The following is a 9,826-nucleotide window of genomic DNA, read 5'->3' on the forward strand; positions in this document are numbered from 1 at the left end:
CTCTCTCTAGACGGCGGTGACTGGACCCTTAGAGTGTCCGGAGTATCGGACTGGCCTGTAACCTACATGGACAGGGCATTGATTTAAATAAAAAATTGTGTAATGCTCCATGTTTCCTGCGGGGGCAGTGTGGGGAGATTTGGTCCTTTCTGATTATGGCCCAGGGTTCGAATCCCTAATATTACATTTGGCTTCCCCCACCCCAAATCCACGGCTCCTCGCCTCCTCTGGGTGCGCCCACACGATAGATCATTGGAACGGATTTATTTTGTTCTTCCAGAGTCGGTTAATGACATAAGATGCGAGGACGAGGCTTGTGCAAGTCTAGCGGAAAATTTAATAAGATTCCAGTTTTCTGCTTCTTGTGGCGGAAAAGACCAGAAGCGAACGAGCCCCCCCCCCTCCCCGGCCGAAATGTTTTTTACCCCTTAGTGCCTGAATGTTGGGGCCAGTGAGCGGCTCAGCCCTGCTACATCTGATCCAGTTTTGTGCGGGCTCCAGTGATCCCTCCGCGCACACGCCCAAGTCTCAGCTCCAGCTCTGCTCCAAAAACTTGGGCCCCTCCTGCTTACTTTAGCTTCCCCTATCCGCAGAAGTGTATCTCGCCTTAAACGCCACATAATGAATCACAGATGTAGCAGAGCCGGGTTGGTCACTTGGCAGATCTCATTATTATTAGATCACCATGTGTTATCTGTGCATTTACATGGGACTGCAAGTAAATTCATAACATTACCGATGACTAGTCCAGCTCTGCTGCATCTGTGTGCGCTTTATGTTGGGTGCGTCCGACCTCAGCAACAGGAAAATCTGGAATTCATAATCCTTAATTCTGTTTCTTTTTGGTCTCTGAAGTAAAGGAAGAAATTCCTGCTCCGTCCCTGCGATGCCCATGAGCCGCGGCGGGTTACTAGATTGTCAGCTCTGCGGTTCAGTCCTTATTGTGGCTGTTATCTGAGCGTGAAAATCACCCCAGTACATGTCTGAAGAAGTATTGGACCCCGCTATTATTTTTGCAAATTTTTTTTCGTTTTCCTGAATTGGGGGAGGAAAGCGTCATACTAATGCTAAACGTTTTGTTACCGCCCTGCAGAGCATTGCACACTCCATTATAGTGTCACACCCTGGTCCCCTCTGCAGAGCATTGCGCACTGTATTATAGCGTCACACCCTGGTCCCATTTGTAGAGCATTGCACACCCCATAAAGTGTTGCATGCTGGTCCCCTCTGCAGAGCATTGCACATCACATTATGGTGTCACACCCTGGTCCCCACTGCAGAGTATTGCACACCACATTATAGTGTCACACCCTGGTCCAATCTGCAGAGCATTGCACACCCCGTATAGTGTCGCACGCTGGTCCCCTCTGCAGAGCATTGCACACCACATTATAGTGTCTCACTCTTGTCCTCTCTGCAGACTATTGCACACCGTATTATAGCGTCACACCCTGGTCCCCTCTGCAGAGCATTGCACACCCCATTTTAGTGTGACACAGTGGTCCCCTCTGCAGAGCATTGCACACTGCATAATAGTGTCACACCCTGGTCCCCTCTGCCGAGCATTGCACACCCCATATAGTGTCACACCCTGGTCCAATCTGCCGAGCATTGCACACCCCATATAGTGTCACACGCTGGTCCCCTCTGCAGAGCATTGCACACCCCATATAGTGTCACACCCTGGTCCAATCTGCAGAGCATTGCACACCCCATATAGTGTCGCACGCTGGTCCCCTCTGCAGAGCATTGCACACCCCATATAGTGTTGCACGCTGGTCCTCTCTGCAGAGTATTGCACACTGTATTATAGCGTCACACCCTGGTCACCTCTGCCGGGCATTGCACACCCCATTATAGTGTCACACCCTGGTCTCCTCTGCAGAGCATTGCACACCTCATATTAGTATCACACTCTGGTCCGCTCTGCAGAGCATTGCACACTCCATTGTAGTACCACACTCTGGTCCCCTCTACAGAGCATTGCACACCTCATTATAGTGTCGCACCCTGGACCTCTCTGCAGAGCATTGCACACCTCATTATAGTATCGCACCCTGGTTCTCTCTGCAGAGGATTGCACACTTCATAGTATCGCACCCTGGTCCCCTCTGCAGAGCATTGCACACCTCATTATAGTATTGCACCCTGGTCCCCTCTGCAGAGCATTGCACACCTCATTATATTGTTGCACACTGGTCCCCTCTGCAGAGCATTGCACACCTCATTTTAGTGTTGCACCCTGGTCTCCTCTGCAGAGCATTGCACACCTCATTATAGTATCGCACCCTGGTCCTCTCTGCAGAGCATTGCACACCTCATTATAGTGTTGCACCCCGGTCTCCTCTGCAGAGCATTGCACACCTCATTATAGTGTTGCACCCTGGTCCTCTCTGCAGAGCATTGTACGCTCCATTGTAGTGCCGCACTCTGGTCCAATCTACAGAGCATTGCACACCCCATATAGTGTTGCACTGTGGTACCTTCTGCAGACCATTGCACAAATAAAATCCCATCCAATTATAGTGTCGCCCACTCTGATCCCCTTTACAAAGCATTGTAGTAAAAAAAATAAATCACAATTCTAGTGTCCCAAACTGGTCCCCTCTGCAGAACATTGCACTAAAAAAAAATCACATCCCATTATAGTGTCCTAATCTTATGTCCTATGCAGAGCATTGCACAAAGAAAAAAATCATCTCACTAGTTCCACACTTGTGCGTTCTGCAGAGAAACATCACATCCTATTATAGTGTCATGCACTGGTCCCCTCTGCAGAGCATTGCACACCCCTTTACAGTGTCACGCACCAATCCCCTCTGCAGAGTATTGCACAGTGTCACATTGATCCCTGATGCAGAGCATTGCACACAAAAAAATAAATAAATAAATCACACCATTATAGTGTCGCACGCTGATCTCTGCAGAGCATTGCACTAAAATAGATCATATATTATAGTGGTATCCTCTGCAGAAAATTACACACCATATTGCTGAGTGTCACCTCTGCAGAGCATTGCACTTAAACGATAAAAAAAAAAAAACACACCACATTATAATGTCTGTAAAGTGCTGCGGAGTACGATGGCGCCATATAAGCAAGCATAATAAATAACAGGGTCACACCGGTCCTCTCTGCAGAGCGTTGCACATGGTGTCGCCCACTGGTCCCCTCTGCAGAGCATTGCACATAGGGTCGCCCACTGGTCCCCTCTGCAGAGCATTGCACATAGGGTCGCCCACTGGTCCCTTCTGCAGAGCATTGCACATAGTGTCACCCACTGGTCCCTTCTGCAGAACATTGCACATAGTGTCGCCCACTGGTCCCCTCGGCAGAGCATTGCACAGTGTCACCCACTGGTCCCTTCTGCAGAACATTACACATAGTGTCTCCCGCTGGTCCCTTCTGCAGAACATTGCACATAGTGTCGCCCACTGGTCCCCTCGGCAGAACATTGCACATAGTGTCGCCCACTGCTCCCTTCCGCAGAACATTGCACATAGTGTCGCCCGCTGGTCCCTTCTGCAGAACATTGCACATAGTGTCGCCCACTGCTCCCTTCCGCAGAACATTGCACATAGTGTCGCCCACTGGTCCCCTCTGCAGAGCATTGCACATAGGGTCGCCCACTGGTCCCCTCCGCAGAGCATTGCACATAGGGTCGCCCACTGGTCCCCTCTGCAGAGCATTGCACATAGTGCCGCCCACTGGTCCCCTCGGCAGAGCATTGCACAGTGTCGCCCACTGGTCCCCTCTGCAGAGCATTGCACATAGTGTCGCCCACTGGTCCCCTCTGCAGAGCATTGCACATAGTGTCGCCCACTGGTCCCCTCTGCAGAGCATTGCACATAGTGTCGCCCACTGGTCCCCTCTGCAGAGCATTGCACATAGTGTCGCCCACTGGTCCCCTCTGCAGAGCATCGCTCATCCTCCAGCACATCTGGATCTAGTTAGCGATCCTCCAAAATATCCATCCCAATCCTAGGGGTGTGGGTTTGCAGGAATAGCCACGCTGGCATCTCACCCCCCACCGCTTGGGTTTATAGCGGTCGACCCCCAAACTTAGTTCACCCCCTATAATTTGTATAAAGTTACCCCCTTTTTCTTTGGACTCACCCCAAATCCTCAGCCCTGTACTCCGCTGCTCTCGCCCTGTGACTTCTCGCTTCTCTCTACTGGTAAAACCCCTCAGCTTCCAAACTCCAACCTCTCAGTGAGACCCCCTCCTCTCCCTCTACCCCACCCCCCCCTCCCCTGTACATCTCTTAAAGGGACAGAAAAAAAAATTGTTTAAAAGAACAGAGAGTCCTCAGTGGTTGATACCTTTTAATGGCTAACTGAAAAGATGGTAATAATTGCAAGCTTTCGAGACTACTCAGGTCCCTTAAAGGGACAGGACACTCTAAATAGGACTTATAAAAGTAATAAGACGTGAGCGCCATTTATAATGTGGGAGAACCGCGTGCGATAATTATGGGATATCATACATGTAGTCGGCGGTGTTACTACATATAATCATGTGTGATACTGGATATCCGCATTTCCTGCCCTGTGTGAATGGGGCGCATTGATGGCGGCAGCTTTTATAGTTATTATCACTCTGATTCTATATCCGCGCCGGGTATTTTACATTCTAGAAAATGTAATTAAAGACAAATTCAATTTTTAAGTAATTTATTTACTTTCTTCTAAATTTAACACAAAGGGATCATAACAGATTGGAAAAACATGGCTGCTTTCTCCTAGAACCAGCGCCTCCCGTGTCCTCAGGCCGTGCCCGGTATTACACGACTGACAAATACCGATCAGGATATATGGCCAAGAATGGCGCAGTTTCTTAGAAGGAAAAAAAACAGCCATGGAGGAAAAAAATGAAAAAAAATCAGTTATCTTGCCCTCAGATTCCCATCCTGGTCCTCTGGGACTACTTTCCATCCTCGTCCTCTGGGGCTATATTCCCATCCTTTTCCTTCGGGGCCATATTCCCATCCTTGTCCTCTGGGGCTATATTCCCATCTTCCAGCGCTCATGTCTCATCGTCGTCCTCTGAGGCTATATTCCCATCCTTGTCCTCTGGGGCTTTATTCATATCCTTTTCCTCCGGGCTATATTCCCATCCTCCGGCGCTCAAGTCCCATCCTCATCCTCCGGGGCTATATTCCCATCCTCGTCCTCCGGGATATACAGTACTTCCATCCTAGTCCTCCGGGATATACTTCCATCCTCGTCCTCTAGGGATATATTCCCATCCTAGTCCTCTGGGATATACTTCCATTCATGTCCTCTGAGGCTATATCCCTTCCTCGTCCTCTAGTGCTATGTTCTCATCCTCGTGCTCTCAGGCTATGTTCCATAATCGTCCTGTGGTGCCACGTTCCCATCCTCATCCTCTGGGTCTATATTCACAGCCTAGTCCTCTGGGATATACTTCCATCCTCGTCCTCTAGGGCTTTGTTCCCATCCTTGTCCTCTGGGGCTATATTCCCATCCTCATCCTCTGGGGCTATATTCCCATCCTCTGGAGCTCTAGTCCCATGACGGTCCTCTGAGGCTATATTCCCATCCTCATCAGCCGGTGCTATATTCCCATCCTCCGGGGCTATATTCCCATCCTCCAGCGCTCTAGTCCTATTGTCGTCCTTTGAGGCTATATTCCCATCCTTGTCCTCTGGGGCCATATTCCCATCCTCCTCCTCTGGGGCTATATTCCCATTCTCCGGAGCTCTACTCCCATCGTTTTCCTACGAGGCTATAGTCCCTCCTCGTCCTACAGGGTTATATACCCATCCTCGTCCTACGGGGCTATATTTCCATCGTCGTCCTCTGAGGCTATATTCCCATCCTCGTCCTCCGGGATATACTTCCATCTTAGTCCTCTGGGATATACTTCCATCCTCGTCCTCTAGGGATATATTCCCATCCTAGTTCTCTGGGATATACTTCCATTCATGTCCTCTGAGGCTATATCCCCTCCTCGTCCTCTAGTGCTATGTTCTCATCCTCGTGCTCTCAGGCTATGTACCATCCTCGTCCTCTGGTGCCACGTTCCCATTCTCGTCCTCTTGGTCTATATTCCCATCCGCATCCTCTGAGATATACTTCCATTCATGTACTCTGAGGCTATATTCCCGTCCTCGTCCTCCGGTGCTATGTTCTCATCCTCGTCCTCTGGGGACTATATTCCCATCCTCTGGGGACTATACTGTATTCCCATCCTCCTCCTATGAGGTGATATTCCCCTGATGAGTATTTTGATGTTCATGATTTTCTGCACTAATTTGATAACAATATTCAAACAATAAAGTTGTAATGCTTTTTTGTGTGTGCGATTTTTTTTCCAAATATCCTAAAAACAAGGCGATTTTACTGTGCATTTTGTCAACAATGCCGACTTGTGTTTTTTTTTATTGTGTTTCTTGTTTGTTTGTTTTTTTCTTTTTGTACATACTTTGTTTTGGAACCTTCATCCCCCATGTGCCGGTTTACCACCGTGTTTTTATACTAATTTTAAAGCAAGCTTTGTTGTTTTTTGTTTGTGTTTTTTCTTAACCAAATAGATGCTATATATATATATATTTGTTGGTTTTTTTTGTTTTTTTTTTTTTTAAAACTATCCATTTGGAAGTATGAAAAGATCATGTGACTAGTTTTCCAGAAAAGAAGGAAACCCAAAAACAAATGCCAACATGTGACTATACTATTCGTGTACATCTTTATAGACTCCAATATTATTAAATCCGAAAGAGAAATTACCATGTTACGGATGGCAAACATGCACCAAAGAAAAAAAGCACAATAGTTACATAACGCTCAGCCACTTCGCTGCTCCTGTAATACATTGTGTTTTCTTTTTGCTCAAGAAAATACACACCAGAAAAAAAAAGCAACAAATATTAACTCTTTGAAAGCCACAAACCACCAGTGGCACATACTTTCCTGCCCCTGAGGAACATCCAAAATCAAACTCCCTATTTTGGGTGGGTTGGGTTTATATAGTCCTGCCCCTGAGGAATATCCAAAATCATTTCATTCCCCAGTTTGGGTGGGTTTGGTTTAAATAGCCTTGCCCTGGCCCTGATGAACATCTAAAATCATAAACTCCCCATTTTGAGTGGGTCGGGTGTATACAGCCTTGCCCCTGAGGAACATTCAAAATCATAAACTCCCCATTTTGAGTGGGCTGGGTGTATATAGCCCTGCCCCTGAGGAACATCCAAAATCATAAACTCCCCATTTTGGGTGGGTTTGGTGTAAATAGCCTTGCCCTGTCCCCGATGAACATCCAAAATCATAAATTCCCCATTTTGCATGGGTTGGGTTTTTATAATCCTACCCTGTCCCCAAAGGAATATCCAAAATCCTAAACTCCCCATTTTGAATGAGTTGGGTTTATATAGTGGTCACACCCCTGAGGAACATCCAAAAGCATAAACCACCATATTGTGTGGGTTGGGTTTAAATAGTCTTGCCCTGCCCCCGAGGAACATCCAAAATCATAAACTCCCCATTTTGGGTGAGTTGGGTTTATATATCCCTGCTCGGCCCTGAGGACAATCCAATATCATAAACCACCATATTGTGTGGGTTGGGTTTATATAGTCCTGCCTTGCCCCTAAGGAACATCCAAAATCAAACTCCCCATTTTGAGTGGGCTGGGTGTATATAGCCATTCCCCTGAGGAACATCCAAAGGCATAAACCACCATATTCTACGGGTTGCGTTTAAATAGTCCTGTCCTGCCCCCTAGGAACATCCAAACTCAAACTCCCCATTTTGGGTGGGTTTTGTTTATATAGCTCTGCCATGTCCCGGAGGATAATCCAAAATCACAAATTCCCCAATATATATATATATATATATATATATATATATATATATATATATATATATTATATATATATATATATATATATATATTATATATATATATATATATATTGTAGATTCACATTGAAGGCATCAAAACTATGAATTAAAACATGTGGAATGAAATACTTAAAAAAGTGTGAAACAACTGAAAATATGTCTTATATTCTAGGTTCTTCACAGTAGCCAACTTTTGCTGTGATTACTGCTTTGCACACTCTTGGCATTCTCTTGATGAGCTTCATGAGGTAGTCACCGGAAATGGTTTTCCAACAGTCTTGAAGGAGTTCCCAGAGATGCTTAGCACTTGTTGGCCCTTTTGCCTTCACTCTGCAGTCCAGCTCACCCCAAACCATCTCGATTGGGTTCAGGTCTGGTGACTGTGGAGGCCAGGTCATCTGGTGTAGCACCCCATCACTCTCCTTCTTAGTCAAATAGCCCTTACACAGCCTGGAGGTGTGTTTGGGGTCAATGTCCTGTTGAAAAATAAATGATGGTCCAACTAAACGCAAACCGGATGGAATAGCACGCCGCTGCAAGATGCTGTGGTAGCCATGCTGGTTCTGTATACCTTCAATTTTGAATAAATCCCCAACAGTGTCACCAGCAAAGCCCCCCCACACCATCACACCTCCTCCTCCATGCTTTACGGTGGGAACCAGCCATGTAGAGTCCATCCGTTCACCTTTTCTACAAAGACACGGTGGTTGGATCCAAAGATCTCAAATTTGGACTCATCAGACCAAAGCACAGATTTCCACTGGTCTAATGTCCATTCCTTGTGTTCTTTAGCCTAAACAAGTCTCTTCTGCTTGTTGCCTGTCCTTAGCAGTGGTTTCCCAGCAGCTATTTTACCATGAAGGCCTGCTGCACAAAGTCTCCTCTTAACAGTTGTTCTAGAGATGAGAAGGTGTGTCCAAACTTTTGGTCTGTACTGTATATATAAGGCTTGGAAGATTCATTGGAATGGATTTTGAAAATTTGGGATTTTTTTAAAAATTTAGAACGGTCGGTAACTATGATCATGGTATTTCTCTAGAGAGAGCCTCTTAACCCCATTGCCTGAAATAGTAGCTTAGGCTTCATAGAAGGACCCCAGAGTGGACACCATAGTCCTCGATTTTAGGGAATACTGTACTTATAGGGATTGCTCATTATATTAATATAAATTATTAAAGGGATCCAGAGTGGTAAAAAAACCAAAACAAAACACTATACTCACCAACCAGACGTCATCGGTCATCCGTCGATTATTTCTGGACAAAGCATGACTACTGCAGCGGTCACTGATTGGCTGCAGTGGTCACTTAATGCCACCCCTTCAGAAGTAGAAGCCAGAAGATCATAGAGTGCAACTCATTCAATCAAAACAGCTACACCATAAAGAAAGAAAAAAAAAAAAAAAACCACGAAGAAGACAAAAAAAAATACTTTCTGTTCCTCCAGTATGACCATGATGATAAAATTACTCCAAACCCTCCGGGGGAAAAAAAATAAAAATAAATAGTGCCACCTTTGTTCATGTCTGGTACTGCAGCCCTGTCTAATTCAAATAAATAGAAGGGAATCTACACCTATGGGTCATATAGGAACCCATAAAATTAAATTGTGGGAACCCCGTCCCCTTCTCACTTACTGTATAATACCATTAGTCCAGAATAAATGAGTAGTGGTCACTCTCTGCAGGACCAGACAGGTCCAAGCATCACTCACAGGTGACTTCAAAAGAGGTGTAATGCCGCCTCCTGCCTGCGGGGGTGCTGCAGGGAAATGAATCACTGTTGTAGAGTCCATGAAGTCAGAGCTGCTGGGCTACGGATCTCTTTTGTCAAAGTAGGAGCATGATGAGGGTTGTAGTTTCACAATAGCTGGAGAGCCGCAAAGTGACACATCCCTATTAAAATAAAAATGGTCAAAGTCAGTAGTTTTGATCTTTGGAAAAATGTTCTCGTAGGAGCT

General features: G+C 46.1%; 1 protein-coding gene across 1 annotated transcript in view; it reads right to left on the reverse strand.

Annotated features, from left to right (window-relative positions):
* The window catches only part of KANK2 (KN motif and ankyrin repeat domains 2), a 98,668-nt gene extending 94,464 nt beyond the window's left edge, over positions 1 to 4,204 (reverse strand). Inside the window, exon 1 of the mRNA XM_075346534.1 lies at positions 4,118 to 4,204. The gene's annotated coding sequence lies outside the window, so the exon portion shown is untranslated. The remainder of the gene's footprint in view (positions 1 to 4,117) is intronic.
* Between the last annotated feature and the right edge of the window lie 5,622 nt (positions 4,205 to 9,826).

The sequence above is a fragment of the Anomaloglossus baeobatrachus genome, chromosome 4, assembly GCF_048569485.1.
Source record: "Anomaloglossus baeobatrachus isolate aAnoBae1 chromosome 4, aAnoBae1.hap1, whole genome shotgun sequence".
Lineage (NCBI taxonomy): Eukaryota > Metazoa > Chordata > Amphibia > Anura > Aromobatidae > Anomaloglossus > Anomaloglossus baeobatrachus.